The sequence below is a fragment of the Atta cephalotes genome (genome assembly GCF_000143395.1).
Source record: "Atta cephalotes unplaced genomic scaffold scaffold00039, whole genome shotgun sequence".
Taxonomy (NCBI): domain Eukaryota; kingdom Metazoa; phylum Arthropoda; class Insecta; order Hymenoptera; family Formicidae; genus Atta; species Atta cephalotes.
Window position 1 is genome coordinate 1,848,307 of NW_012130103.1, and position 6,074 is coordinate 1,854,380.

A 6,074-nucleotide genomic window follows, 5' to 3' on the forward strand; every position below is an offset into this window, starting at 1 on the left:
AATTTCATCACGTAACTAGATTCTCGGTACAATATTTGATAACGTATCTTATGCGATATTTCAGCAAAAGCGATGACAAATTCAGAACTCGACAATAAGTATAAAATCAATTAAAAAATTAATGTGAAAATTAAAAATTTTCAGATAACAACACAATTTCCCACAAATCAAATTAATAGTCTTTTATTTTTAAAGATTTTCTGCTAATAAATGAATATTCCATTTCTTGATAAATTCAGCTATTAATTTTATCGTCAAAAATTAATATCACTTTAAAATGAAGAATTACTGAATCTATGAATTACGAAAATTAAATCTTCAGATGATAACACAATTATTTCCAAGAATCAAATTAATAGTCGTTAATTTTTAAAGATCTCTAATAATAATAAATAAATATTAAGTACTTACTATTTAATTAAATGAATTTATTTAATAGCCATAAATTTTATTTTATATAATAGAAAATTAGTGTTGCTATTTCAATTATGGAGAATGGATAGTTGGATCTATGAATGATGCCATGTGTGTTCAGGGTGATTCAATTATAAGTTTGAAATTGTTACATCAATAGCAAATGGCACGGATCGTGGATATAATAGCGAAACTAGACGAAAGGGAAAAATGATGCCGCCCATTCTTTACAACATACGAGGGATCGATGTACCTACCATCATGGACAGAGACGCCGTCATGTCAAATCGGCGATGAATCGGAACGACGACGGAAGCCGTCGTCGTGTCTGATTCACGGGCGATCGATCATGCCCTCGTATGATTATTCATGGGCATTCAAGTGCAAATCCCAACGAGGCCGTCGGCAGATAGGCACACAAACACCGCACCGACGTCTGATTAATTGATGGTGAAGCTTCCGTTTTCCCTTCTTGTTCGGCAATTTCAGAAAACCGGAATGCGTCGCGAGAACTACTGGCCTCAATGAGCCATCGTTGAAAGTGCTAAAGTAATTTCTCAACGACTTTCAGACACACTATGTCCTATTCCCAAGGTGCACTTTCGTACTCTCGTAAAGAATACAATCAGTTTTATCTTATCGCTAAACAATGAAATTTGCGAAATAGGACCGAACCGATCTTTCACCGAGTTTATTCATGATCGAACAAGACGTTTGCTCATTGTAAAAACAAATGTTTTAATTTCCCATCAACGTGGATTCAATTAATATCAGCGCGCTTCGATTTAATTAACGTAATAAAAGATTTAGCGAATTTAACTTTTAAATGTAATTTAAGAGTTATTTATTATTTTATCTACTCTCTACAAAGGAACACAACCAAGTAAATCTCTCTGATTTAAATGAGCTTTTAATATGTTATATCATGGACAAAAATAAAAGACACGTTTTTTATATGTGCTGAGATGAAGATTAAGGAGGTGAAATCTTTCTTTGAAGAAAATCGATTTTTTTCTTTTAGATTGAATATCGTCGAAACTATGAGAGATAGAAAAAAGTGTTTTAAATAAAAGTTGAATGGTTGCAAGAGTATTTTAGAACTATAATAAAAATTTTTTTTCTTTTATAAATAAATAATAAAAAAAATTTTTATTATAGTCCTAAATTACTCTTGAAGCCATTCAATTTCAATTCTGAAATTTTTTTCTATCTCTTACAGTTTTGGTGATATTCGCTTCAAAAGAGAAAAACCGATCTTTTTCAAGGGAAGATTTCATTCTCTTAACATGCGACTCAGCACGTATAAAAAAATACAAATCTCCTATTTTTCTACATAGAACAACATACTAAAAGCACATTTAAAGAGAGATTCACTTGGTTGTGTTCCCTTAATTACTATTTAGTTTTATTTTAATTACGTTAATCTTTCCTCTATTCTACAAATGTTTTATATCTATGATATTTCATAAGTGATTGCAACATACATATAATAAATCAAATAGTTATTGTATTGTTCAGAGTTAATCACGTAAAATATATGTCACCACAACCCCTATCGGATTCTCTGGTCCCTTATCGGATTCAATGGTCGACCGCGCCTACGTTCGTTTTTACGCCTGTTTCTTATCGAACATTTCTACAGAAATGACGTAAACACAATGGTCTGCCACGTGTTAAGTTTCTGAAGGCGAAAAGCGAAACGTGCAGATGTCGCAGAGAGAAGAGTCCTGTGAGTGACGCAAAATCGGCTTCTTACCCCAGTTAAGCTTGGCCGTCGGCCAACCTGAACTACCGACATAGCTCGCGAAGCAAGACACCATTCGCGCAACCGAGGCTCGTTATACGTTATTGTACTAATTATCTCGGTCTTTAGTATTATCAAAAACAACAAAAGTTAGTTACGTTACTGAGCATCTAATTACGCATGTACAGCGTTACCGAACTTTCGTAAGCTTGTTCACGGAAATCGAAAGCAGAGAAATCTATTTGCGTAATTATACATTACGTCAATGAAAAAAAAGTCTATATTTCTGTTTCGTGGCATTGATGGTAATAAACATATCTCTACATGGAAAAAAGTCTGCCAAAGTATTTAAAAATTTACAAGATACAAATCTAAAAATAATTTCACAGGACATCAAAATATTTTTGTAGGAATTTCAAGTATAAGCAATATTGCAAAAAATTTTGACATTTTAGTAATCCTACATAATTATTTTGATGGTTCAATAAATTATTTTCAGATTTATATATTTAGTTAAAATTTTAGATACTTCAATAGAACTGCTCTTTCCATGTATCTCTTTAAGGTGAAATATATTATGTATATCTGTGATTTAAATAGATCGAAGACTGGATACATAAAAAGATCTGTTATACATTGTGAATATATCGAATATAAAGCAATATTTAGACAAAATAGATGAATAGCTTGAGAATTAATAAGAAATATAAACAAGAATGAAAATATTGATTTATATACAACAGAAATTAATCCAGCACATTTTTTCCACAGCATCTTCAAGCCTTTCTTCGTTTTATCCACCCAATTCTTGCCAATCCCACAATGGGCTTCGTCGCCTTCCATCGTTCTTCTTCAGCTTTTCTCCTACAGTCGCCCCGTAATGCAAAGCTAAAATCAATCGCTTGCATAAAACATACCCGTCTTCGGTTCACCGACCACCTCGCTACACCGTAGATAGCACCCTTGCGGTGGCGTTGTGGCATGAATAATCATTCGCGCGGTTATCCTGCAGGATGAGAGTCTTGCTTGAGTGCTAATGATAAGCAAGTGTCGTCTGAGCGTTAAACGAATATTCGTTATTGAGACGATCAACGAGGATGACCGATGAAGAACAGAGAGTCGCGAATAATGCTATATACAATTAATATATATTACTATTTTTATAGATGTTTATCCATAATATAAAATATAGGCGATCATATAATATGATGATATAGTAAACCTAATCAAAATTTTATAGTTTCGTATTTAATATATTTCCGTAATTCTTTGTCTGATTAGATTAGACATGCGATTGAATATCTTAATATGTATATGGAAAAAACAATCATAATGGAGATATATTTGGTTAGGCAAAGTTTGATAAAAGCAAACTTCTGATTACAACTAAATTTTGATGTGCAACCAGAATATTTACGTATATTATAATTACGTATATCAGTTAGAGTTTGATTAGTGATAATAATATCCAAATATTTGATTTATTATGTCTATACAAAGGAAAAAAAGTATGATTGAATTAACGTAACATGTACATATTAAAAGAATATTGACAGAATTAAACAGACTTTCTTTTAGTTATTATAATTAGTCTAGTGCTCTCTAAATTTCTTGGAATGAAATCTCACTCCAAAAGGATTAAAATGCTACTATTAAAAAAAGAATAAAAAATTTGCACCGTTAAAGAGTGGCAGATTTTCACTTTTTTTTCTATAGTGAAATTTCACACTTTTGGAGTAAAATTCATTTTGTTATTTTCGCCAAAATTCATACGTCCGGTTACCACAATCAAAATTTGTCTGGTTAATTATTTTAATCAAAATTTTAATCAAAATTGTGATAACCAGACGCATGAATTTTGGCGAAAATAAAATGAATTTTACTCCAAAAGTTCACTCTAGAAAAAAAAAATGAAAATCTGTCACTTTTTAACAGTGCAAACTTTTTTACTCTTTTTTAATAGTGGCAATATTTTAATCCTTTTGGAATGAAATTTCATTCCAAGAAATTTAGAGAGCACTAAATAAATTATGATAATTATGATAAAAGAAAGTCTGTTTAATTCTATCAATATTCTTTTAAATCATATTCATGTTATGTTAATTCAACCTTGGATCGCGCGTTCATATTTCACCAAACAATCTGAAAACTATAAACAATTTCAGTTATTCAACCAATTTTTTTTAGTGTATCATTAAATTATTAACTTACTTCGAAGAGAAATTCTATTATTTTAGAATCGTTCGGAATGATGTCAACGATGCTGTATAAAAGACTGCATCGTTGACATCATTCAAGAGTCGGCTATCTCTCTGCGGAAGAAACGCAACGTCTACGAGATGCATTATAGCGAAACACGGTTGTAATCGCGATTCTCGCGCGCGATGCTCGCAGCAGACAGTCAGTCGCGCATTAACTCAGGAAATTAAACGGGTTACCGGGAAACGACAGCGAAAGGCGGCCGCTAACTCGCTTCGTTCACAGTACTCCTATGTGCAACAGCCCGCTTATGGTCGCTCGTGCACAGCTAATGCGAGGAAGACGACGACGAAGCGAGGAAGACCGACGATGCCGCAGCACTCAGCGTATATAGAACTTCTGCGCAGACTACACAGCACACGACGATATATTGACGAAACTCACTGAACCACAGATAGGCGTTCACAGTAGACCCCGACAAGGGTCACACGTGAATGTGCAAGATGAGAAATTGGTTGATTATGAGCTTTGACTGTTTGAAAATCAATTATAAGACGAAGATAGCATGAGAACGATTTAATAAATATTTATATAAAGAAATATTAATCAGATTTGTAAAAACTAAAACAATAGTAGCGTTAAATACTAAAATTTTTACAAATTTAGCTATTGTTAACTCTAATAATTATTAATGATAAATAAGTATACCTATACTCATTATATATTATACAATTTTCATAGAAATTATTTTCGTTAAAAATCAGCAGCAAAAAGTCTTTCAAAATATATATTTCAAAAAAATATTTTTAATTCAATTACTTCTAAGCAAAAAATAAACTGATTTTTATCTATTAATAATCCCATAGCTTAAATTTTGAAAAAAAAATTTGTTTTTATTTTCATTATCAGATAAATCTCCATTATCAGATAAATTTTTTATCTCTCTTTAAATTCTTAAAAATATTTACTAAAAATATGTGAACTTGTTTTTCAATCGCAATATGAAACATACGAGTTTCGCAAAATTGATAGACGTAATTCCCTTCAATAAAAAATCAACTAACGGGAATCAAATGTTGTTATCGCGTTACTCTCATCGATGACTTATATAATATAGATCATAACTTCATTTCCGTTCTGCATGAAAACAGACATGTTCGATCGAGCGAAGCGAAATGCAGAGAAGAAAAACGTGGAATACGACACGCAGAGAAAAATAAAACTTTTCACGAGCGACGTCCAGCCACGGCGCTGACATAACCGATGGACATTCGGCGCCGGCATAATAAAGGTTGATATATTACGCACGGAAATCCTAACCGATGTTGGGTCCAGCAAGGACGAATTTTGGTCGTTCGGACTCGATGTTAAATCCCTGCCCATATCGATACTAGATAGACAGAACCGTTACCCCGTTCGTTTCCGACTCGCTTATCGAGGCGCGTATCGATCGTTTACTCGGCTATTAGATATAGAAGTATCATATCTCTGTGAGCTTTCATGCGTAAAGAAACATAGCCATCCAATGATCTGTAATCTATACGATACAAATAAACATGAATAAAAGACGAATAATTGAAATTATTATATATATTTTAAAAAGATTTCATTTTAAAAAATTATATCTTCTTTTGTTGGCAATGTTAGACATTAAAAGTGATTTTTTATTCCGATGAGTGAATTTGATAGATAAATCTCTCTCTCTCTCTCTCTCTCT